This window comes from Aquarana catesbeiana, linkage group LG08 (assembly GCF_042186555.1).
Source record: "Aquarana catesbeiana isolate 2022-GZ linkage group LG08, ASM4218655v1, whole genome shotgun sequence".
Lineage (NCBI taxonomy): Eukaryota > Metazoa > Chordata > Amphibia > Anura > Ranidae > Aquarana > Aquarana catesbeiana.
The window spans coordinates 224,087,958-224,115,426 of NC_133331.1; the positions used below are offsets into that span (position 1 = coordinate 224,087,958).

The 27,469-nt window shown below is 42.9% G+C and overlaps 1 long non-coding RNA gene across 1 annotated transcript; it reads left to right on the plus strand.

Annotated features, from left to right (window-relative positions):
- Positions 1-641: 641 nt before the first annotated feature.
- Positions 642-13,778, plus strand: LOC141105334 (uncharacterized). Its single transcript, XR_012235575.1, has 2 exons — positions 642-1,362; positions 13,420-13,778. It is a non-coding gene; the product is annotated as an uncharacterized lncRNA (long non-coding RNA).
- The last annotated feature ends 13,691 nt before the right edge of the window (positions 13,779-27,469 follow it).

Below are 27,469 nucleotides of genomic sequence, written 5' to 3' on the forward strand. Positions count from 1 at the left end.
AAAGTCAAATAACAAGGCAATAAATCTTAACAAGAAAAATGAAACTTTGTTAAATTCTGTTACTTTTGATCTTGAATTTGTGACAGCTTTAAAGGATTTAACAGTGTCCTCTGTCTTTGTCCTTTTTCACTTGTCAAAAACAGTTTTCCTTTTTCTGTAGCAGCCATGACAACGTGATAATTGTTATATTGCAGCAATTAATTTTTGTAGCTATAAAAGCAATTAGCTTAAACAAAATGAATTACAGTAAATATGAACTGATCCAAATAGTCAAATGATTACTTGTACAGTCAAACAAAAAAATAGCTAAAAACTGCAAGCTTTACATTAGACACAGACAAGGCACAGTGGACATTTGTTTCAATTACTCACTGCTGCAAAAATTATAGGTTTTCCAAGTAAATGATACTCTAGCTAATAACCATCCCTACTATTGTATGCTTAGAAAGCTCTTTCCTCAATTACTCCCATAACACAGAGTTGTTCCATGATCGGGATAGAAATGGTATATTTTATAACAGTGACTGACAGATACATTCAGTCTAGTTAACTAGACACCATGTTCCATCTCTAGATTTATGGGGCTCAGGCCTGTTTTCTAATATGCTAGTATATAAAAAAAATGTTATCCCTTTCCCCCAATTATAGAAATCTCCTAGTTTTAGAAAAAACTAAAATAACAAATTTTACATTTTCAGCTGTCATTCCAAACAGCCGCAAGTGTTTAAGTTATTAAATAGTAATACCAAGTCAGGAGATGCCATATTGTAGCAGTTACACTATTTGCAACCATGTGTTTGTTTAGAGACTAAACATCTGAAGTGCTGTGCATTTTAAATATGTCAAGTAAACAAAAGAACCTCCCAGGATATTGCCTTTGTAGGGCAAAGTGACAGTGTCCCTGGAGTGAAACCCCCAAACCCATATACACAGTGGCAGCCTGCCAATAGCCCCCAGCCCCCCCCCCCAAAGCTACTCATCATAAAAAGAGTTTAAAAAATAGAAAAAAAATACTAGCCCTTTAATCGCGCTTGGGACATCAAACACACAGGTGTATGGGAAGCATGACGTGCTGCAGTCACTGAAAAAAAAACAAAAAATAAAAAATAATGGCTCTTTATGTGTGTGCAGGGTGCTGGACAAACAGCTGCTATGGGAAGCATGATGTGTTTGCAATCACGTAATTGCAAACAAGAAGCTCTATTGGCTTCCTTTTAGAAGCTTGGGGACGCTGAGTTCTGTGCCCTGAACACTCTCTCTATAGCATTGTTCCCTGCTGTGAATAGTGACTGGCGCGCCCTGTGCCTTGACTTCCTGTTTTTCTGACTCATACCGCCGTCTGAAGATGGCAGGCGACTTGCTGTGAGTACAAGGGGGGAGAGGGGGGACATCTGATGTAAAGGGGAATCTGATGGTGACATCTGCTGTAAAGGGGGCTCTGATGGAAACATCTGCTGTAAAGGGGGCACTAATGGTGACATCTGCTGTAAATGGGGGCTCTGATGGTGACATCTGATGTAAAGGGGGGCTCTGATGGTGACATCTGCTGTAAAGGGGGGCTCTGATGGTGACATCTGCTGTAAAGGGGGGCTCTGATGGTGACATCTGCTGTAAAGGGGGCTCTAATGGTAACATCTGCTGTAAATGGGGGCTCTGATGGTGACATCTGATGTAAATGGGGGCTCTGATGGGGACATCTGCTGTAAAGGGGCTCTAATGGTAACATCTGCTGTAAATGGGGGCTCTGATGGTGACATCTGATGTAAATGGGGGCTCTGATGGTGACATCTGATGTAAATGGGGGCTCTGATGGGGACATTTGATGTAAAGGGGGCTCTGATGGGGACATCTGCTGTAAAGGGTGGGCTTTGATGGTGACATCTGATATAAAGGAGGGCACTGATGGGGACATCTACTGTAAAGGGGGGCTCTGATAGGGACATCTGCTGTAAAGTGGGACTCTGTTGGGGACATCTGCTGTAATGGGGGACTTTTATGGTGAAATCTGATGTAAAGGGGGGCTCTGGTGACATTTACTTCAAAGGGGGTTCTGATGGGGACATCTGCTGTAAAGGGGGGGCTCTGATGGTGACATCTGATATAAAGGAGGGCTCTGATGGGGACATCTACTGTAAAGGGGGGTTCTGATGGTGACATCTGCTGTAAAGGGGGACTCTGATGGGGACATCTGCTGTAATGGGGGACTCTTATGGTGAAATCTGATGTAAAGGGGGGCTCTGGTGACATTTTCTTTAAAGGGGGCTCTGATGGGGACATCTGCTGTAAAGGGGGACTCTGATGGAGACATCTGCTGTAATGGGGGTTCTAATGGTGGCATCTGCTGTAAAGGGGGGCTATGATAGTGACATCTGCTGTAAAGGGGGACACTGATGGGGACATCTGCTGTAAAGGGGGCTCTGATGGGGACGTCTGCTGTAAAGGGGGGCTCTGATGGTGACATCTGATGTAAAGGGCGGCTAATATGGTGACATCTGATGTAAAGGGCGGCTAATATGGTGACATCTGCTGTAAAGGGGGGCTTTGATGGTGACATCTGCTGTAAAGGGGGGCTCTGATTGTGACATTTGCTGTAAAGGGGGGCTCTGATGGTGACATTTGCTGTAAAGGGGGGCTCTGGTGACATCTGCTGTAGAGGGGGCCCTGATGGTGACATCTGCTGTAAAGAAGGGCTCTGATGGTGACATCTGCTGTAAAGGGGGGCTCTGATGGTGACATCTGATGTAAAGGGGGCTCTGATGGTGACATCTGCTGTAAAGGGCGGCTCTAATGGTGACATTTGCTCTAAAGGGGGCTCTGATGGTGACATCTGATGTAAAGGGGGGCTATGATTGTGACATCTGCTGTAAAGGAGGACTCTGATGGTGACATCTGATGTAAAGGGGGCCTAATGGGTACATCTGCTGTAAAGGGAACCCTGACAGGGACATCTGCTGTAAAGGGAGTCTCTGATGGGGACACTTGCTGTAAAGGGGGACTATGATGGGGACATATGCTGTAAAGAGGGACTCTGATGGGGACATCTGCTGTGAAGGGGGACTCTGATGGGGACATCTGCTGTAAAGGGGGACTCTGATGGTGACACCTGATGTATAGGGGGATGCTGATGGGGACACCTGGTGTAAAGGGGCACCTGCTGTAAAGGGGGACTCTGATTGGGACACCTGATGTATAGGGGTACTCTGATGAGGACACCTGATGTATAGGGGATGCTGATGGGGACACCTGTTGTAAAGGGGGACTCTGATTGGGACACCTGATGTAAAGGGGGCACCTGCTGTAAAGGGGCACTCTGATTCGGACATCTGTTGTAAAAGGGGGCTCTGATGAGGACACCTTATGTTAAGTGGTTTTATTTTATTTTACTTGAAATGTGGATGTGATTGGCCTACTGTGATGGGCACAGTGATGCTGCAATTCATGGGCAAATTGAGGCTGCAATTGATGGGCACAGTGAGGCTGCAACTGATTGGCACAGTGAGGCTGAATATGACAGGCACAGTGAGGTTGCATATGATGGGCACAGTGAGGCTACAATTGATGGGCACAGTGAGGCTGCAATTGATGGGCACATTGAGGCTGCATTTTATCAGTTAATGGGTTGTTTTATTGAGTTTTTCACAAGGAACAGAGTGCAAACACTATTTGTCAGTTAGGAGAATCACTTAATTGAGTACCAGTGAGAGAGTGAAGGTGAAACAAGGTGAACGATGTGATAATATTATTTGTTAAATATGAGGTGAAGTGTATTATCCAACCTCCCCAGACACCCCATATGGGCACAAACTGTGTCATAGGGGGAGACAACACACCCAACCTTCTTGTAGAAGCAAAAACATGTACTAAAATAGAGAAACAAGAAGTAAACATATTGAGTGTAGTAAACAAGGTACACCCGTTGGTATGAAAGTCAGTTTAACAAAGTTACCCTTAATCTGTTGTCAATATAAGCATACACTATAATCATACCAAGCACGTGGGTAGGTAAGTTGCACTTGAAGGGGGTATGGAAAAGATGGGAAGGAGAAAGAGAGGTTGAGGTGGGGGGGGGGGGGGGCAGGAAAGTCACTATATGTTTGGTAATATAAAATTGTACTGACTGGGTGATAATAACGTCATAGCGAACAAATTATTATGAATTCTGCCATAAATGAAATTTTCTCGGAAATACTAAGAAAAAAAGGTATCAAGGTTTAAACAGAACAATACATATATATATATATACAGTATCTCACAAAAGTGAGTACACCCCTCACATATTTGTAAGTATTTTACAAATATTTTATTGAACTCCATGCCCAAGAGGGTTAAGGCAGTGCTGGAAAATAATGGTGGCCACACAAAATATTGACACTTTGGGCCCAATTTGGACATTTTCACTCAGGGGTGTACTCACTTTTGTTGCCAGCAGTTTAGACATGAATGGCTGTGTGTTGAGTTATTTTGAGGGGACAGTAAATTTACACTGTTATACAAGCTGTACACTCACTGCTTTACATTGTAGCAAAGTGTCATTTCTTCAGTGTTGTCGCATGAAAAGATATAAAATAATTACAAAAATGTGAGGGGTGTGCTCACTTTTGTGAGATACTGTGTGTATATATATATATATATATATATATATATATATATATATATATATACTGTATATATAAAACGTGAGTATTAATATTATTGCATTGACCGTGTCAATGAATCTTAGAATAAACTTCACTGTGCCAGAAGGACCACTGAGACTACTCCGCTAAGAGCTAAGCGGAGTTGGCCTTTGCTTGAGGCAAACATTCATTCATAGACACTGTGTAGTTGCATCAGGGCTATAACCTCTGGGCATGAAGGGCTTGTTTTAGAAAACCAATTGCGAGTGATGGGAGTAAAATGTGAACAACTATACATCTGAGTGAAAGGGGATTTTTTCTATCCCTAAATTCAAAATGGCAAGTTCTGGTGAGGGGAGTATCTGAATTTGGGTGACATTTTGAATGAGTTTGAATACATCAGACCAGTAGGCAGATTGATTTGCATGACCTCAATATATATATAAGGGTGCCATGGGACCCGCAGTCCCTCCAACACAAAGGTGAAATGGAGGACTTTATAGTGTAAAAGATATGAGAGGTTCGGTACCATCTGAAGGTGATTTTGTATGAAAGTTCCCATAGGTTAGCTGATTTGGTAGCTTTAGAAGGTGCGTTCAGGGCTGCTATCCATTGTTCATCAGTAAAGGATGTTCCTAACTCATGTTTCCATTTAATCTGGGGTTGAGTTTTAATGAATGATGATTTGTCTTTTAGGAATTGGTAAAAAAGTGATATGCCTTTAGTGTGTGGGCTCTTAACCGACCAGTATTTCCAAACGAGTCTAGAGATGTTTTGGAATATTGCAGGTGAGTTAATTAGGCAGTGAGCGCTTCTGATATACTGGAAATACTCAAACTCAAAATCTACTTGAATAGATTAAACTCCTTTGGAGTGCTGGGAATGTTTTGAGTGCTCCGGCTGAGTAGAGATCTGAAAAAATGTTAGGAGTTAGAAGAGAAATGATGTCTAGTGGGATAGGTAATGAGGTCAGGGGGGTCCTATGAGAATTTTTGAGGATCAAGTGGTGGAATGCCGACCTTGAGGCTAGTGTGAAGATATGAAATATATGAACCATATCTTTTGTGTATCCAGAGTTCCTCTTCAACATGAATTTGTATTTCTGATAATTCTTATTATACTTGTTTTTCTGTAAAATGTTTCTGAATTCTTTTGGTATTGCAACACATGTGGCTGACCAGTTGACATTAAAATGTTCTGCCAATGACCTGACACAATTCTCGGAAGATGTGGATATGGAAAGATGTTGACATAGAAAGTCCCTGTCTAAAAGCCAATTAACTTCTTCCAAATAATTATTCTTACAATTATTCTTCCCTTCTGTCAAAACAACTTGTCATATTAAAATATTTTGGGTCAAAGTAACCCAGAAAGTTAGCCAAAACCTGTGTTGAAATACTTAGTAAAATGCGTACTTGTGATGTGTAACTTTGGGCTTGTGCCCGCCATAAGATTACTGTATAACCATTCTCTATAAAACCTGTACTGCCTTGTAAACTGCATCGCATTGTCCTGAAGAAATGTGATCCACTGTACAGTGCATATTCTGAAGTAAACATGCATAAGATGAATGCAGCTCTATTGGCGTTGATGTCCTTTATTTCAAGGCTCTACTTAACACTAGAATGGTAGGAGATAAGAGCTTATCTATGTTGCGATTGTGGAGAGTACTGACAATCCAACTGTGAAGGTTCCTATTCGGAACCTGTATGGATTCTATGTTTTTCCATAGGCTCTGTGAATTGTGCGCGAACCACACTTTTAATTATGCCAATAGCGTGGCAAAGTAGTAGTCCCTTAGATATGGTAGACCCATTCCTCCCGCCGATTTGTGTTTGATAAGCTTTCTATGGGAACATCTCGCTTTTTTCCCTTGCCAAATGAAGCGGCTTAATAATGTTTGTAGTTTCCGAAAGTAGGAAGTGGGTATAGGGATAGGTAGAGATTGGTATAGGTAAAAAAGCTGCGGGAGCTTAAGCATCTTGAAGGATGCGAGCCTCCCCATCCATGAGAGTGTGAATTTAGAGAGGTTTGTTAATTCAAATTGTAGGGTCTTTAGGTATGGGATGAAGTTTTTCTGAAATAAAGACTTAGGATTAGCTGTGAGTTGTACTCCCAGGTATTTAATAGATTTATCTGCCCAGATATATGGGAAACGGTTGGAAAGGGTAGATTGAGTAGAAGGGGGATATTATCAACTAAAACATAAGATTTTGAGTCATTGACCTTATAATAAGAAATGGAGCTAAATTCCTTCAGAGTTGAATGTACATTTTCTAGGGAGGAGTGTGGGTCAGATAACATGAGGATCACATCATCTGCAAATAAATTAATTTTATGTTCCTCATTTCCGGTTTTGAACCCTGAGATGCCTGGGTGAGAGCGAATCTTATGTGCTCGAGGTTCCATAAGGAGATTAAAGATAAGTGGGGATAAAGAACATGCCTGACGTGTGCCGTTTGATTAAGAGAATGTGTTGGATAGCATTGTGGAACAACCCCTTGGGCTGAGGGGTTGGAGTGTCATGGTTATGCAATAGAGTTTGTCAGCTTACCTGTCTCCATGTGTTCATCTCTAAAGACCAGCTGACTCTCACTTGACTGGTTTTATAACCTCTCCTCTAAGCATGGCCCCACCCCAGGCCCTATCAGGGAACCCTATATTAACCTGTGCACTGCAAGCCAGCAGTGCTGATCAACCATTGTGTGTTAGCTTTTGTGTGTACTTGCTGTGTTTCCTGCGTCTGATTCCAGTTACCGACTTTGGCCTGTTCTCGACTATTCCTGTCTGCTCGTGACCCTGACCTTTGGCGTGTCCTGACCATCCCTGTTTGCCTGTGACCCTGAACCTTGGCGTGAACTCTGTTGTCCTTGTCTGCTTGTGGCCCCGCCCTTGGCTTGTCCCTTACTTTCCTTTTTGTTCCAGCCTGCTGCCTCCTTCCTCTTCTCCTATAGTCTACCGTGAGCATGAGCTGTGAGACCCTGCTGGCCGCGACCTGGAGCAAGACTGCAGCGCAGTCCATCCTCACCACTGGAGGCTCTGGTGAACACCTGCTGGCTCTCAGACTCCGCGCCCTGGGGATTCTATGCTCTAGCTCCCAGTGGGATCAGTGTCAGTGATCCAGTAGACCTGCTTCCTGAACCTCCCAGGGTTCAATCCGCAGCAGTCAGTCCTAGGGTCCACTACCTAGCGGTGCACTTCTGACTTCTACAGAGTGCATCTGTCACCTAGCCTCAAGGTGACCTGACAGTTTGATCAGCCATGGACCCGGCTGATGTGCCGCTACCTGCAGATGATCCATTGCAGGGCTTAGTTCGCAGACTTGAGACCCAGGAATCGCATAAGACCCAGGTGATGCGATTCCTTCAGCATTTGGCATTCCGTTTTGAACAGGTTCAGGCCTCATTAGGACCCCCGGTTCAACAACCTCAACCGATATCTGCTGCTGCAAGATCTCTCCCTGCTGATCTGGATGGTGTCATCACTTTGTGTAACCAGATCGATATTCACTTTCAGGAGAGGGCCCTGGAAAAAAAGACACCAGCACTCCCCGTTCTTTAGGCAGCCTGAACTCCATGTCCCTTCTCTTCATTCCGAGGAGCACCTCCTGCCTGCTGAGGAACCTATGCAGCTGGGCCAGACCAAGTTATCTCCCGAAGAACGCACTAGTCACAGAACTCTGGGCCTCTACTGTGGCGTCAAAGGTGATTTTCGTGATACTTGTTCTCTTCGTCCGGAAAAACGCTCAGGGCTAATACATCTGGAAGGTGGAGTATTGGACCCTGAAATATCACCTTCACCTTCTCGTCTTCTCCTTTCTGTGTTCCTTCATGTTGGCGCTTCCCCTCATTCAGTCTCGGCATATCGGGAGCCACTGGCAATTTCATGGACTGGGGAACTGCGTCTTCCATGAGACTTACCCTTTTGCCCCTTACAACGCCATTGGTGGTCTTGGCGATTGATGGCACTGTTCTCCCAGGGGGCCTTATCCGCTTCCAGACCCTTCCTGTTAAGATGTCGGGAGGGACACTCCACCAGGAGTGGATATCCTTCCTTGTCTTGCCTAAGGCTTCATCTCCTATCATATTAGGTCTTCCTTAGTTACGGCTCCATTCTCCACATGTTGACTGGACTGCTGGACAGATCTTGACTTTGAGTTCCTCCTCCTGCCTACTCAAGGTTACCCCAAAAGAGAAACTTCCTGTTGCCACCATTCCAGTATCTTCTGCTCTTCCCGCTGCATATAGCGATTTCTGGAATGTCTCCTGCAATAGTCGGGCTGAGGCACTCTCTAGGTCCTGTGGCACTCTGGATGAAAAGCCCACCTGTGAACCTGAGCCGATCAGTCACTCCAGTTTGCATGGCCATTTCCCTTTGCCTGTCCCTGGACCCCCTTGGACACAGTCCCAGACTGACTCGTCCACCAGTTCCACAGTCGCTACGCCCTGCGATGCAATTCTGGTGGTCACTGCACCTGGCGATGCTGTTCAGTCGGCCTCTGCACCAGTCCAGCCTATGCCCAGTGAGCTTCCTGCTTCTTGTTCAGGACCTTCTGTAACCTGGCCTCACCCTACTGCTACTATGTCCGTTCAAACCTGTTTAAGAGGCTCAATCCATCCTTTGGATAGACTGCCTCATTCGGCCAGGTGGGGTTTTCAATCTTTTGTTCAGGGCTCTCTGCATTCTGTTTGTGTTTCAGCTATCCAGCTTAACTCTTGTAACATGTCACCTTCTAACCAACCTGACCTCAGGGATCCATTGACTTCTACCCAGTCTGATGGTCCTGTGTTGGATGTCCAGCTCATCTTTAAGGGTCTGGGGGACCCCGCTTAGACTTCTGATGGTCTTCTCATGCCCTTACCCATTTCTAAAAAGCCTTTAGTCCTCAATAAGTCCTTTCGTCTTCTCCCCACCTCGGTCTCTGAGGATAATCTAAAGTACGGGGTTAGTCAAGTTTTGGATTCCGTAAATTCTTCTGTACCTCGTACATTGGAAAGGGTTTGGTCCTGAGGAGAGGTCTTGGATCACTGCATCTGAGGTCTTTGCTCCTCGTCTATTGAGGAGGTTCCATCTGGAGTTTCCCTTTAAGCCTGGGCACAGGCGGGGGAGGGGGAGGCCTCATAAGAGGGGGGTACTGTCATGGTTATGCAATAGAGTTTGTTTGTCAGCTTACCTGTCTCCATGTGTTCATCTCTAAAGACCAGCTGACTCTCACCTGACTGGTTTTATAACCTCTTCTCTAAGCATGGCCCCACCCCAGGCCCTATCAGGGAACCCTATAGTAACCTGTGCACTGCAAGCCAGCAGTGCTGATCAACCATTGTGTGTTAGCTTTTGTGTGTACTTGCTGTGTTTCCTGCATCTGATTCCAGTTACCGACTTTGGCCTGTTCTCGACTATTCCTGTCTGCTCGTGACCCTGACCTTTGGCATGTCCCCGACCATCCCTGTTTGCCTGTGACCCTGAACCTTGGCATGAACTCTGTTGTCCTTGTCTGCTTGTGGCCCAGACCTTGGCTTGTCCCTTACTTTCCTTGTTGTTCCAGCCTGCTGCCTCCTTCCTCTTCTCCTGTAGTCTACCGTGAGCGTGAGCTGTGAGACCCTGGGGGCCGTGGCCTGGAGCCAGACTGCAGTGCAGTCCATCCTCACCACTGGAGGCTCTGGTGAACACCTGCTGGCTCTAAGACTCCACGCCCTGGGGAATCTATGCTCTAGCTCCCAGTGGGATCAGTGTCAGTGATCCAGTAGACCTGCTTCCTGAACCTCCCAGGGTTCAATCAGCAGCAGTCAGTCCTAGGGTCCACTACCTAGCGGTGCACTTCTGACTCCTACAGAGTGCATCTGTCACCTAGCCTCAAGGTGACCTGACATGGAGTAGAGAGCCATTATTGCAGATAGGATAGGACCTTGAAACCCAAATTTCTGTAGGGTCAGTTTTAGATATGTCCAGTGGATTCTATCAAATGCCTTCTCTGCATCACATGCTAGAAGTTATACTCAAAGCGGTCTAATATGGATCTTAATTCTAAACGAAGTTGGCCTAGTTTAGTTTTCAGGTGATCAGCTGCTTTTAATTTGTTTAGTGAATCAAGATCATTAATTTCTTTTCGGACAGCGTCGATTTTTCATTTAAGTTTCCTTAGAAAGCGGATTTGATGGACATTTGGCATGTAGACATTAACCAGAGTATACACGGAGTTGTTGAGGGAGCAAACTAAAATGATATACCGCCCGTTGGAGTCCAAAATTTGCTGGTGTAGCTAAAAGTAAATATTTGATTTGATAGCTATTAACCTTATATATTTTGGAATATATTATAACAAAAATATATATATTAAAATATATATATGGGTAGAATCACTAGAGAATTAAGAATAAGATTGCGAGAACACATTAATAATATCAAAAAGGGCTAGATAGAATAGAGAGACACTGGAGGGGCACTAACATGAAACAGGCTATCTCACAGAATAAAACCAAATGGATATACCAATTACAGTCATTGACACCGTCAGGGTTAACTGTAGATTTAGATGTAAATTGTTTTATAAGTAATTATTAAAATGAAATTTTAGTATTAATATTTTAACACAATTTTTAAATCTGTTGTTGGTGGTAGAGTTGTTTTTAACATGTTATTAATTTTGTACTGTAATGTATTAATTGTTATTATGGGATAATGTATTCATTGTAATATATTATAAATATGGGATTTATATGGTTGCTGCTATATATTTGTGGCAGTAACCACGTAAGGAAAACATTACTGTAATGATCGCACATTACCTGTTAAGCATAGCGCATTATATGACAATAGTGACATATTGGGTTAATGTGGGACACCATGTAGGAACATTAAGAGGGTGGTTGCCCATCATTTAATAAAATAGATACACAATATGTATACCGCAGGGGTGCTGGGATGGCAACTAGGTCACCTCCTGCGTATATAACATATGACTAAGTTCACCACATATATCGATTGATGGCTCCAATGAGTACCAAGATGGCATTACTGACACTTCCTGCGGAAGCAGGAAGTGACTTCACACACTGCACTCACATCGTTGGGTGTAGTGGGAGGAGATAGGAAGTCAAAGAGTACACTACATATACTCTAACAAAACCAATAGGTGGCAGATGGCGGCAATAACACTTCTGGCGGAAACAGGAAGTGATTGAATTTACACTTCGCACATAACGAGAGTAGTCGGAGTCATCGGGTGTAGTAGGTGGGACTTAATACATAAAAGGTAACCAGTCACGGCACCCCTAGCTTCTGAAGACACCCAGTGGGAGGGGTGAAACGCATCAAGTGGAGGAGACCTAGTGACAGTTGTTTGCACGCCAAGGTGGCGATTTTTGCATATGTTTTTAAATCTTTGATGTAAGTGTAATGATAGTTGACTTTTAACAAATAAATCTAGCAGTATTACCCTATACACTGTTCTCTCTTCATTGCCACACATCTGAAATATAGATATCCTTTTACTGGGAGATTTGGAGAGGTGATACCTTTAACCGCATATAGGATATATCTGACGTCTCACAGCTTATCAGTGGATGTCTCCAATTTACAAGCTGATCTCTGTCTAATTGGGCGACTAAGTGGCAAATGAGGTTTAATGTGGATAAATGTAGAGTTATGCACTTGGGGACTATGAATATGCATGCATCATACATACTAAAAGGAGTACAACTGAGGGAATCCATAGTGGAGAAGGATCTGGGGGTTTTGGTAGATCACAACCTCAAAAAAAGCATGCAATGCCAAGCTGCGGTTTCCAAAGCGAGAAAAGTCCTTTTTTGTATTAAGCGAGGTATGGACTCCAGAGAGAGAGATATCATCTTGCCCCTGTACCAATCATTAGTTAGATCTCATCTGGAATATGCAGTTCAGTTTTGGGCTCCAGTTCTCAAAAAGGATATCAGGGAACTGCAGAAAGTGCAGAGAAGGGCAACCAAACTAATAAGAGGCATGGAGGAGCTCAGCTATGAGAAAAGATTAGAGGAACTGAATCTATTCCCGCTTGAGAAGAGGAGATTGAGGGGGGATATGATCAACATGTTCAAATACATAAGTGGTCCATATAGTGAACTTGATGTTGAGTTATTCACTTTAAGGTCATCACAGAGGACAAGAGGGCACTCTTTACATCTAGAGGAAAAAAGATTTAATCTCCAAATGCGGAAAGGTTTCTTCACAGTAAAAGCTGTGAAAATGTGGACTAGACTCCCTCCAGATGTGGCAAGCTCAGTAGATTGTTTTAAAAAAAGGCTTGGATTCTTTCCTAAATATACATAATATAATTGGGTACTAACATTTATAGGTAAAGTTGATCCAGGAAAAATCCGATTGCCTCTCGGGGGAATTAGGAAGGAATTTTTTCCCCTGCTGTAGCAAATTGGAGCATGCTTTGGTGGTAAATCCCCGGGAAGATAATTCGTATCAATTACTGGGCCAGCCTTTCGGGGAACAACACTCAGCTGACCCAGTATCCCCTAGAATTGATACTAATTATCTTCCCGGGGATTTATCACCATTTTTTGTCTTGCCCCCCCTTATCCTACAGTGCAAGCCTTCCATCGTGTTTTGGGGCAGCCCACATCAGGCAACCAATGGATGCTGATAATTTGGTGGCTCTTTGGCAGAGGTCAATGACCGATGTATGGTATCCTTGCCATCTGGAGGAGTGCTTCTGCTAAACATATTTTTACATTGTGTCAGGGCTGGCTCAGCCCTTCCTTCTCTGAACTGGCCGTTCAGCTGTCAGCTAATTACCAGCTCTCTTCTCTCTCCACAGTTAACCAACTGTTGTGGATCTACTCGTCAGTCCCGCCTACTTAAAGACATCCAGCTCACTTCATTCCTGCCTTTGTCTTGGTCACATTACAAGAAACCATCTCCTGTGTTCCTGTTTAAAGACTGGCTTTGCTGACATCCCTTCTGGCTCCTTATCCTTCTGGCCTTCTGGCCTGGCTGATTACCCAATCTGGTTACTGAACTCTGGCTGAACCCTGGCTTGGCTGATTACCCGATCTGGTTACTGAACTCTGGCTTGGCTGACTACCCGATCCGGTTACCGGACTCTGGCTATGCTTTGACTACGCTTACTCTATTTACCTTTTATTTTTATTAATAAACAAGTGTGATTTTACTGTACTTCTGTCTCGGTCTGGTTCATGGTTTCTGACACATTGTAAGTGCACGTGGATGATGATTTACATGTATTTATTCATATAATTATGTACCAATGGTTCAGTAATTTAAGCTGTTTTTTCAGAAGTGGTATTATTCCCTGAAAAAGATTAATTTATAACAGTATATTTTGAAACACGTTGGATACCCCCTCTGCTGTATTCCTCGGCACAATCAATGGTGAAGGGAACAGCAAGTAGATGGAGACTACCACTGGTTAACAGTCATTTGTGCAATATTGATAATATCGATATAAAACATTGATGCAATGTTTTATAATGTCAACATGAGATTTTTTTATGTAATTTTTGTAAAATAAATATTAATTTTATATATGAAATTTCACTTTTTTAATTGCCTACAAAATCCCACATTTTTGAGGTGTATTCTATGTATTACCAAGGGATGGTGGCAATCTCCATGTGTGGCCCTGTGAATCATCCAATTCTAGACATATGAAACATATGTGAACAGGCAGAAGGAGGGCAGGGGAATTACCTTAGCTGGGTCAGACCACTCCCTTCTGTACCTCAACCCACAGGCCCAGGCAAAGTGTAATATTCTATGAAATTCAACACAAATAGTTTACCTTGTCCTTTAAGCCCTATTGGGCATTTATTTAACCTTAACTGTGGGCTCAGTGTAAAGTGCCATTATCCAGCTCAACATGTTAGGGTCTAAACCCAAGGCTTTAAGGGTTTCTTCAACGAACATTCATTCAGCCTTATCAAATCCCTTTTTGGGATCTGTGAAGAGGAGAAAAGAGCTGAGATGTATTTGGGTACCTAACCAGTGAGGAATCTGCATAGCCCTGAGAGAACTATCTTTAGTTTCTTTGCCCCTAGCATGAATACAGCCTTGTCTGGATGGATTAGGTCTGAAAGGTATGCTTTGAGTTGGCATATTTTGGAGATAGTACGATAATTTGAGCACTGAATGTGGTCTTTCCTTTCTTTTGGAATTACTGTGATGTGTGCTAAAAAAATATTTTCTTAGGCGGGGGTGAGGGCTTTCATTATGGGGGAATTGAAATGACCAATAAGTGACAAGAAATTCTGTTTTTAAAAAAAAATCTATTGAAGTGTGTGTTCTTAACTCATAAAAGTACCTTCTATTGCTCTCAACCTCTTCCAAATCTTTCTTTTCTGCTGCTGTTATCTAACTTAACATCATGTTAGAGATTGTCTGTTTGTTCTTAATGCTCCCACTAAATGTAGGAACGTAGCCACTCTCTTTTACCTGCACCTGAGATGGACTAGGGAATATGGACTATAAACTATGAGATTTGTAATATACAAAAATCTAACGTGCACTGCTTGTTCCAAGCACATGGAAGTGAGTGGGAAAAAAGGGGTTCTGGAGCTCATAAAGGTTAAAATGAGACAGAAGAACACAGTAAGACACAATTTAATGAAAAATAGATTACAGGGCTACTACTTAAAGCGGAGTTCCACCTAAAAAAAATAAAAGTCAGCAGCTACAAATACAGCAGCTGCTGACTTTTAAAAAAGGACACTTACCTGTCCAGGGCGCCCGCGATGTCCTCACGCGAAGCTGACCTGTCCCTCAGCTCTGGGTGGAGGTGCCGGCATTGCTAGTAAGGGATTCAGGAAGTGAAGCCTTAGGGCTTCACAGCCTGGTTCCCTACTGCACATGCGCGAGTCGCGATGCGCGTTCTGAGTGGTCCCTGCTGTCTCCTGGGACATGTGTGACTCCCAGAAGACAGCGGGGGGGACAGAGGAGGGGACATGGCATAGATCACCATGGATACTGCGGCGATCTTTTGCCAGAAGTAGGAACAAATACCTGTATTAGACAGGTAAATGCTCGCTCATCCCCCCTGAAAGGTGCCAAATGTGACACTGGAGGGGGGAAGGAATCTGGACAGCGGAAGTTAAATTTTTGGGTGGAACTCTGCTTTAATGAAGTAGTGGATGTGTATATATTATTTTGTATTTTTGGACAATAAGGATAATATTTACTGTCAGTTTAATTAAGAGTGAGGTGTGGCAGGCGTTTTTATTTTTATAGTATGAGTATGCAGTGGTGTAGCCATCCAGACCAGGACTCTTCCTATTTGGGAGTCCTTTAATCATCTGTTCAACCTCTAAGGAGGTAATAGGTTAGTCTGGTTCAGCAATAGAGTTTGGAGTATTTCACCATTTGCAGATAACATAATAATACTGGATCTCCACTGCCCATCGGCATCTATTGCAAGGAAGTCTGAGATTATATACTGTAAATCATGGCAGAAGCCTCTAAACTGAGCAGCATTAGGGGTTATATTAGAGGTGGAACCACTGTTAACAGTGCTCCATTTGTTTACATATTTAGAGTCTGGTCACTTTTTAATCCCTGCGGTGAGCATTCTACCACATGTGTTGCCCTGCTCATAGAATTTGTGGATAAAATATCTGAACTTTTGATGTTCAGGAAGCTAAAGACCATCCATATTATACATTTTACTCTTCAATATTTGGCTTTTATGTTTATTTTCCAGAGTACTGATTTCCTGAACAAGTTGTAATATTTCAGCGTCTTCCTTTCTTGAGGCAAAAACAATGAAAGATAAGCTCCATGTGTATCACAGCTTTATGTCCCCCCATACTGAGAATATACTTGAACACCTCCTTGTTAATCTCAAATATACAGCAGCTTCTACAGGGGAACTAACTGTGACATCATCTTGAAAGAATAAAAAACAATGAATGGCGCCCTGTAAAATCAATGAGCAAACATAGTATAAGCTGCCTCTTTAAGAATGAATAGGTCACCAAAATCTGCAAACAATATATTAAAGGTTGGGCGCTAGTGATGTTCAGTTAATCATATAGCAAGCTAGAAAGTCCATATGTGATGCATCCCAACACCAAAAGTTTTTTAATTTCATTTTATTATTATTGGTACAGGGTGTTGTTTTCTCTGGTTCTCTGGTTTTCTCCAGTTTTTTTAGTTTATCTAGTTTGTATATACATACATATTTTTTTTTTTATATATTTTTTATAGTATTTAAATTTTTCATGTAATTCATCGCCAGTGCTATCATATTTGCTATGTGTATTTATATGTGTTCTAGCCTTTTATTTATTGGCCACTAGATGGCTTTATTTTGTGGGTTTTTTCCCCATATGTCTTTATGCACGCATCTAGTTTAAATATATGTATACAGCATCTCACAAAAGTGAGTACACCCCTCACATTTTTGTAAATATTTTATTATATCTTTTCATGTGACAGCACTGAAGAAATTACACTTTGCTACAATTTAAAGTAGTGAGTGTACAGCTTTTATAACAGTATAAATTTGCTGTCCCCTCAAAATAACGCCACAGACAGCCAATAATGTCTAAACCACTGGCAACAAAAGTGATACACCCCTAAGTGAAAATGTCCAAATTAGACCCAAAGTGTCAATATTTTGCGTGGCCTCCATTATTTTCCAGTACTGCCTTAACCCTCTTGGGCATGTAGTTCACCAGAGCTTCACAGGTTGCCACTGGAGTCCTATTCCACTCCTCCATGACGACAACACAGAGCTGGTGGATGTTAGAGACCTTGCGCTCCTTCACCTTCCGTTTGAGGATGCCCCACAGATGCTCAATAGGGTTTAGGTTTGGAGACATGCTTGGCCAGTCCATCACCTTTGCCCTCAGCTTCTTTAGCAAGGCAGTGGTCGTCTTGGAGGTGTGTTTAGGATCGTTATCATGTTGTGGCCCAGTCTCCAAAGGGATGGGATCATGCTCGGCTTCAGTATGTCACAGTACATGTTGGCATTCATGGTTCCCTCAATGAACTGTAGTTCATTGCAGACCCAGTGCAGGCAGCACTCATGCAGCCCCAGACTATGACACTCCCACCACCATGCTTGACTGTAGGCAAGACACACTTGTCTTTGTACTCCTCACCTAGTTTTCGCCACACACACTTGACAACATCTGAACCAAAAAAGGTTATCTTGGTCTCCTCAGACCACAGGACATGGTTTCAGTAATCCGTGTCCTTAGTCTGCTTGTCTTCAGAAAACTATTTGTGGGCTTTCTTGTGCATCATCTTTAGAACAGGCTTCCTTCTGGGATGACAGCCATGCAGACCAATTTGATGCAGTGTGCAGCGTATGGTCCACTGACAGGCTGACCCCCCACCCCTTCAACCTCTGCAGCATTGCTGGCAGCACTCATATGTCTATTAACCAAAGACAACATCTGGATATGATGCTGAGCACATGTGCTGAACTTATTTGGTCGACCATAGCAAGGCCTGTTCTGAGTGGAACCTGTCCTGTTAAACGGCTCTATGTCTTTACCACCATGCTGCAGCTCAGTTTCAGGGTCTTGGCAATCCTCTTATAACCTAGGCCATCTTTATGTAGAGCAACAATTCTTTTTTTCAGATCCTCAGAGAGTTCTTTGCCATGAGGTGCCATGTTGAGCTTCCAGTGACCAGTATGAGAAAGTGAGAGCGATAACACCAAATATAACACACCTTCTCCCCATTCACACCTGAGACCTTGTAACACTAACGAGTCACATGACACTAGGGAGGGAAAATGGCTAATTGGGCCCAATTTGGACATTTTCACTTAGGGGTGCACGCACTTTTGTTGCCAGCGGTTTAGACATTAATGGCTGTGTGTTGAGTTATTTTGAGGGGGCAGCAAATTTACACTGTTATACAAGCTGTACACTCACTGCTTTACATTGTAGCAAAGTGTAATTTCTTCAGTGTTGTCACATGAAAAGATATAATAAAATACAGTCAGGTCCATAAATATTGGGACATCGACACAATTCTAATATTTTTGGCTCTATACACCACCACAATGGATTTGAAATGAAACAAACAAGATGTGCTTTAACTGCAGACTTTCATATTTAATTTGAGGGTATTTGCATCCAAATCAGGTGAACGGTGTAGGAATTACAACAGTTTGTATATGTGCCTCCCACTTTTTAAGGGACCAAAAGTAATGGGACAATTGGCTGCTCAGCTGTTCCGTGTCCAGGTGTGTGTTATTCCCTCAGTATCCCATTTACAAGGAGCAGATAAAAGGTCCAGAGTTCATTTCAAGTGTGCTATTTGCATTTGGCGTGGGCATGTATGACTGCCAATGGAACTGGTTCTCTTGTATTTATTGATGATGTGACTGCTGACAAAAGCAGCAGGATGAATTCTGAAGTGTTTTGGGCAATATTATCTGCTCATATTCAGCAAAATGCTTCAGAACTCATTGGACGGCGCTTCACAGTGCAGATGGACAATGATCCAAAGCATACTGAGAAAGCAACCAAAGAGTTTTTTAAGGGAAAGAAGTGGAATGTTATGCAATGGCCAAGTCAATCACCTGACCTGAATCCGATTGAGCATGCATTTCACTTGCAGAAGACAAAACTGAAGGGAAAATGCCCCAAGAACAAGCAGGAACTGAAGACAGTTGCAGTAGAGGGCTGGCAGGGCATCCCTAGGGATGAAACCCAGCGTCTGGTGATGTCTATGCATTCCAGACTTCAGGGTGTAATTGATTGCAAAGGATTTGCAACGAAGTATTAAAATGTGAAAGTTAAAATGGATGTTTGTTAATCTGTCCCATTACTTTTGGTCCCTTAAAAAGTGGGAAGCACATATACAAACTGTTGTAATTCCTACACCATTCACCTGATTTGGATGTAAATACCCTCAGATTAAAGCTGAAAGTCTGCAGTTAAAGCACATCTTGTTTGTTTCATTTCAAATCCATTTTGTGTGTGTGTGTATATATATATATATATATATATATATATATATATATATATATATATATATATACATATATATACTTTCTGGTCACTAGATGGTGCTATTTTGTATTGTTCTTTTATATGTTAGGATTTTGGCTATGATGGATTTTTGTATTATTTGATCATTTTGCGATGTTGATAATGTTTTATAAATGCTTTTTAGTATACTAATTGTGATTTAGGGCTGGTTTACGTTGTATGGTGGGGACAGTGTGTGCAATTTGGCATCCCCAAGAGGGAGATTTTGCATCATATATTTGTCTTCTCCTCCATTTTGGAGGAGTCCCACCAATAGTATCCTTCCCATTCACTTATAAGCAAGCTAGGAGCGGTGTGATATCACTTCCTGAAGAGGCCAACCCGGGCGAAATATAAGTCAGAGAGTAGAGGATCCACCATTCCAGGTCCTGATCCTACAACCCACTCAGGCTTTGCCCTTAGAGAGACGCGGACTACACACCATCCTTCATGGACTAGCCGACTTGCACATGCTGATTACACCTGGTGCCTGGATCGGCACTGTAACATGTGAGTGTAATCACCATTTGTTGGTGTCATTTTTTACCTTAATAAAATTACTACACTATGAGACCTTCCTCTATGTCTCTTGTGGAGTCATTTTTCCCATCCTAGTTTCATCTCGAGGGGCCAGTGGAGTGTAACTGTGCTGTCAGTGGAATCAATTGGTATTCCAAGCACTGTTTGACCTTCCTGTAAAAAGGGGTCATAATTTTCTGGCAAGTGGCCACCCATCTATTGAGCACTTGTGGTGAAGAACTAGAAGTTTATTTTTTAAGCATCACATTTTGGTGTTGGGAATCATCACATATGGACTTTCTAGCTTGCTATACTATGCTATGTATACTAAAATTTGCAATTCATTTTATGATTTACTGAACATCACTAGCACCTCAACCTTTAATATATTGTTTGTGACATCATCATATTTGGCAGCAATGACCAAAATTATAGACAGAGTTTGGTTGTTGTATCGTCATAAGTGTGTGGTAAGAGATCATGAATTGTTTTATGGTATTAATTTTCTAGGATTTTATATATAGCAAGTATATGCTGAAGTATATCCTATGGACCTTCAAGTAGTAGCTAAAGGCTTGAGTTAATGCCTGCACTGACCTCCAGAATTCCGCCAGGTGCAGGCCTAGAATTGTTTTATTAAAACGCTTCAGGGCTGCCAGCATGAGTGGGTATTTACCTGCAGAATTATCAATAGCTGGGTGTTGGCCCACATTAATATCCCCCACGAGAATAAGGAATTCTTCCTCCTCTCTTGGAGTTTATTCAGAGCTAAAGTTGGTCGAACTGTTTTGGCCTGAGCATCAGTTTGGGCTGAACATTAAAAAGGAAAAGGAAAGCTACGCTGCAAAAAATATTAATTAAACAAACATATTGTGACAGTCTGAGTGCCATGTGATATGGTGGTGAGTCCCCACATAAAAGGGGATACCATCAAAAAAAGTCCCATAAAGAAATAACGTTCTGTGAAGTAAAACTTGATAAGCGATCCTTTTTGTGCAAAGAAAAATGATGAATAAAAACACCAGTGACAGTGAACCTCCACCTTAAAAAATGCACGCTTACCAAAAGGCAAGCAATAGCAAACCTGTGAATTGGGATCAATAACCTGACATCAGACCAGCGCCAGCAGTGGATCCCTTGATGGTAATAAGGATATGCCAGAGGATTGGGACTCACAGAATGCACCAGCGATCCGCATTATAGGGACAAAAAGAGAAACTCTCCATAGTGTAAATCCGCATGTATCATTTATTATAAAAAGGAAGTATTGCACTTACATCAAACAAGAGTAAAACAAACTCGTAGGAGAATGCCAGCCGGCTCGCAGACACCTGTCCACGAGTACACAGTACACCGTGCAGACTGTACTGTGTACTGGTGTATGGGTGTCTGCGAGCCAGCCGGCGTTCTCCTACGAGTTTGTTTTACTCTTGTTTGAAGTAAGTGCAATACTTCCTTTTTATAATAAATGATACATGCAGATTTACACTATGGAGAGTTTCTCTTTTTGTCCCTATAATTCGGATCGCTGGTGCATTCTGTGAGTCCCAATCCTCTGGCATATCCTTATTACCATCAAGCGATCCACTGCTGGCGCTGGTCTGATGTCAGGTTATTGATCCAAATTCACAGGCTTGCTATTGCTTGCCTTTTGGTAAGCGTGCGTTTTTTAAGGTGGAGGTTCACTGTCACTGGTGTTTTTATTCATCATTTTTCTTTGCACAAAAAGGATCGCTTATCAAGATTCACTCCACAGAACGTTATTTCTTTATGGGACTTTTTTGATGGTATCCCCTTTTATGTGGGGACTCACCACCATATCACATGGCACTCAGACTGTCACAATATGTTTGTTTAACCACTTCAATACCAGGCACTTAGACACCTTTCCACCCAGGCCAATTTTCAGCTTTCAGCGCTGTCGCAATTTGAATGACAATTGCGCGGTCATGCTACACTGTACCCAAACAAATTTTTTATCATTTTGTTCCCACAAATATAGCTTTCTTTTGGTGGTATTTGATCACCTCTGCGGTTTTTATTTTTTGCGCAACAAATAAAAAAAGACCGAAAATTTTGAAAAAAAACAAGTTTTTCTTTGTTTCTGTTAAAACTTTTTGTAAATAAGTACGTTTTCTTCTTCAATGACGGGCACTGATATGGCTGCACTGACGGGCACTGATACGGCGGCACTGATGGGCACCGATGAGGTGGCACTGACGGGCACTGATGATGGGCACTGATAGGCGGCACTGATGGGCACTGATAGGTGGCACCGATGGGCACTCATAGGTGGCATTGATGGGCACTCGTAGGTGGCATTGATGGTTACTTATGGGTGGCACTGATAGTTGGTACAGATGGGCAGGGATGGGCACTGATAGATGGGCACTGATGGGCACTGATGGGCACTGACAGGTGGCACGAATGGACACTGATGGTTGGCACTGATGACACTGCTTGTTTGCAGTGATGCCCCTAAGGGTGGCATTGCTGGGCATCACTGCAACATAATGGTGCCAATCAGTGCCCATTTGTGGGCACTGATTGGCACAGATTTGGCACACTGGGCACATGTGGATGGCCATGGGGTACATACCTGGCCATCCACATGTTGCCCCTTCCCTGGTGGTCCTAGTGGCGATCCCTAAGTGGTCCAGTGTGGTGATCTGCGGGGGGGCTGCCCTGATAAACAATCAGCGCAGACCCCCCCTGCCAGGAGAGCCGTTGATCGGCTCTCCTCTACTCGCGTCTGTCAGACGCGAGTGAGGAAGAGCCGATCAACGGCTCTTCCTATTGACAGCGTGATCAGCCGTGATTGGACACGGCTGATCACGTGGTAAAGAGCCTCCGCCGGAGGCTCTTTACCAAGATCGGTGTAGCGGTGTGTCAGACTGACACACCGATCCACCGATCGCCGCGATGCGTCCAGTCAGGATAACAGAACCACTTCCCGGACGTCAATCCGCCATAGGGCGGGCGGGAAGTGGTTAATTAATATTTTTTGCAGCGCAGCTTTCCTTTTCCTTTCTTATGTACTGTGTTTGCACATATCATGCAAAATTGAGCTGCAGCTTTTTTTTTTTCGCTTTTTCATTTTATTTTGGTTGGCTATTAACGCGGTATTTCTTCTTTGTTATGGGCTGAACATTGGCTGTTTGCCCCATTCAAGGAACACCCGAATTTGGAGGGTGTTCGGTGGGTGTTCGTCCCGCCGAACACCCTGCAATGCACTGCATGCTGCACAGTGCATTTTGCACCCTGATTGGGCAAAGTTTGCCTAATCAAGGTGCAGTATAAGCTGGTTGTTAAGGAGAGGGGCCGGGAAGCTGGCCTCAGCATCCTTGACAACTGATGAGTCATCAGCTATCAATGGGTTTGAGTAAAAAAAAAGTAAAAAAAAAAACGTAGCTTCTGATGACGCCCAATGGGAGGGGCGAAACATGTCAAGCTGAGGATAATCTGTGAAGGCTGTTTGGATGCCAAGGCAGCAATTTTTGCACATTTTAAAGATTCTGATGTAAGTGTAATGATTTTAAACTTTTAATAAACCTTGCAGTATTACACTATATGCCCTCTTCTCTTCACTTGTCCAAACATTACTACTCTGATCGTCTTTGACTAAGTAAAGTATGTAGGATCAACAATCAAGTGGTGAAGGAGAGGAGATTCCATTCTCTGAGGTACAACATACATATCTGCTGGACAGGAGACACCATCTTGATATACACAGGCATATTTATTATCTTTATCTGGTGAGTGGGGATCCAGGAGGGGAGCACAGGAAGTCACCAAGATTACATCAACGTGTCACCAGCCCTGCACCTCATACTTGATGAACTTTATTGTTTGCACCTTATTTTGCAATTTTTTTGAACTTTTGAACTTTATTGAATGCACTTTTTTTGCACTATTTTGGCACTTTGTTACACATGTTGTCATATGACACATATTTGATGCGAGTATATGCACATTTATGATTGAGAGAGGTAGCGCTGAGTATATATTTTCTGTTGTCAAAAAAAAAAATGTGTGGTCCATACCAGGCTCTTTGGGTCTGGTATGGATTTTGAGGGGAACACCATGCCAAAATTAAAAAAAAACGCCCCCCCCTCCTGAACCATACCAGGCCACACGCCCACAACATGAGGGGTGCTTTGGGGAAGGGGGGCTGCCCCCCCCCACCCCAAAGCACCTTGGCCCCATGTTACATAGTTACATAGTAGGTAAGATTGAATAAAGACAATAGTCCATGTAGTTCAACCTGTGTAGGTGCACGTGTGTCAGTGTCTATAATTATTTCCCATATCCCTGTATGTTGTATTCACTAATGCCGTGTACACACTACCGGACTTTTCATCAGACTGAACTCCAAAGGACTTTTCGACGGAGTTCCGAAGGAGTTCCAACTAAACGTACTTGCCTAGGATCACACCAAAGTCCGATAGTTTTGAACGTGATGACGTACGACTGGACTAGAATAAGGAAGTTCATAGCCAGTAGCCAATAGCTGCCCTTGCATCCTTTTTTGTCCTTTGGACTAGCATACAGACGAACTGATTTTTCGATTGGACTCGAGTCTGTCGGAAAGATTTGAAACATGTTCTATTTCTCAAGTCGGACAGATTTTTCATCAGAAAAGGTCCGATGAAGCCCACACACGATCGAATCCGTCGGACCAGTTTGGTCAAAAAGTCTGGTCGTGTGTACACGGCATAAGATGCGCATCCAAGAGTCTCATAAAAATATCCATACTCCCCACTGCCACCACCAATCATGGAAGAGAGTTCCACATCCTTATTGCCCTGACAGTGAAAACCCCCCTGTGCAGTTTAAGGTTAAACCGCTTCTCCTCCAATCTCATTGTGTGGCCCCATGTCCACTTACACTCCTTGAGACTGAATTGTTTTTTCCTAATGCTGGAATCACAATTGAGCTGTTTGTAAATCGCTATCATATGTCCACTCAAGCGTTTTTTTCTCCAGCGAGAATAAACTGCACGGGGGCCTCCATTGAGGTCTTCCAGTCCCCTTATTAGTTTCATGTTACATAGAGATTAGGGGGTATGGTTGTAAGGGCATGGGCCATCATCCCTAATAGAAATACTCAAGAAAAATCCCCCAATATAATGGGATTATAGTAGCCCAAAGAAAAAAGGTAAAGTCGTGTATAAACGTAAATTTACCAAAAAAATTCATGTATTACATTTTTAAAAAACTGACATACAACAAGAAAAGACTGGTGTGAAAGTAAAAATAACCATAGATACATAACAAAGATGCATATATTAGCATAATGGTATAGGCATATTACAGCTGGACGAAAACTGCTGCAAATCGTGAAAACCACAATGTAGTCTAACCAGAGTTTTATAAAGTGGTAGGATTATCGTTTTATCTCTGGCGTATATCACTTTTTTATGCTTAGTAATATCCTGCTGGCTTTGGTAGTTACAGCTTGACATTGCATGCTATTGCTCAGTCTTTCTTCTACTAGGACCCCCAGATCTTTCTCTATGCTTGATTCTCCCAGCGGTTCTCCCCCTAGTGAGTAGTTTGCATTTATGTTTTTTGTCCCCAAGTGCATTACTTTACATTTCTCCACATTAGACCTCATTTGCCATGTATTTGCCCACTGCATTATTTTGTTCAGGTCTTTCTGTAAAATTTCTATTTCCTGATGTGAAGTAATTGCCCTGCTTTTTCCCCGAAGGAAATCCACCATCACCAGGCCACACTTGAAAAAATAAAAACGCTTCCGCCACCATGAAGGCTGGCCACCTACTGCAGGCTAAGCCGTTTGACAGTTCTTATATAGGTAAGGGGTGGGGCTACCCGGATACGTCACCTGGTGGCACCGCCCCCTTCTGACATCACAGGCTGATGAATGCTGGTTGATGATGCATTTACATTGAGGACACTGTTTTTTTATTTTTTAATAAAGGAATTGTCAAAAACGGTGTGTTTTTATTACTTTTTGACACTTTTTTGCTGAATGGGTAGGGGTACCATTTACCCCATACTCATTCACATGGGGGGGTGTTGGGATCTGGGGGTCTCCTTGTTAAATGGGGCTTTCATATTCTGATAAGCCCCCTATCCACAGACCCCCACAACCACCGGCCACAGTTGTGGGGATCAGGCCCTTGCCCCCATCAATATGGGGACAAGATTCTTTGGGGCCAGGGGGGGCAGAGTCCCCCTGGCCCCAAAGTACCCCTCCCCATGTTGAGGGCATGTGGCCTGGTATGGTTCAGGTAAGGAGGGCACTCACTCATTCCCCCATTTCCTGACATGCCACACTGCACGCCCAGATAAGGGTCTGGTATGGATTTTTTTTGGGTGGGACCCCATGTCGTTTTTTTTTTCTTTATTTTTTCTTAATATCTGGGTGCTGGCAATTGCAACCGTGAGTCATTTTAAATGTGATTTGCCACTTTTTTTCTTTAGAAACGTCATTTTTGCTGCACCATGTTCTGAATATGCTACAGATACACCACTTTACAGCTAGTCTAAGGGAAACCCCCAGGCACTATATTTAAACAAATTTTTTGTTTTTATTGTTGCACTTTAAGCATCATTAAAATCACTGCTCCTGAAAAAACTATTGTTTTTTTTTTAAATTGCATTGATACATCTCCCCTGGGCAGTACTCAGACCCCCATACCCCTTGCAAATAAGCAGTCAAAATGGGCACATTTGATTTTTTTCTGTTCGGCTCCGATAGACTTCAGTGGGGTTCACCATTCAGGTTACAACTTTTCCCATATTCGGGTTTCTGCTGTGAACCCAACGGGGGGGGGGGTGTTCAGCCCATCTCTATTCAGAGCATTGTCTATGAGAGGGAGTTATTGAGTGATAAGGGAATAAATTGTTGAAAAATTATTTGTAGCAATTTCTGGCCAATAATTAGACCTAATTAGAATTTAGAAAGTGGTCATGAGGATCAAAGAGTTGGTCCTCAACTAAGAATAGGAAGATTGTTGCTACTTCTCTGGCCTTGGTTATTGATTAGGGATGAGCCAAACACCCTCCTGTTTGGTTCGCAGCAGAACATGGAAACAGGCAAAAAATTTGGCAGAACACACGAACACAGTTAAACTAAAGTCTATTGGACATAAACATGAATAATTAAAAGTGCTAATTTTAAAGGCTTATATGCAAGTTGTTCTCATAAAAAGTGTTTGGGGGCCCAGGTCCTGTCCCAGGGGACATGTATCACTGCAAATTTTTTTTGTCCATTCATCTTCATCTATCACGTCGCCAGATGGACCGAAAAAGAAAAAAAAAAAAAACACAATCGACCCACCTCCATGGGAGGTTCCCGCCGTCTTATGCGTCTTCG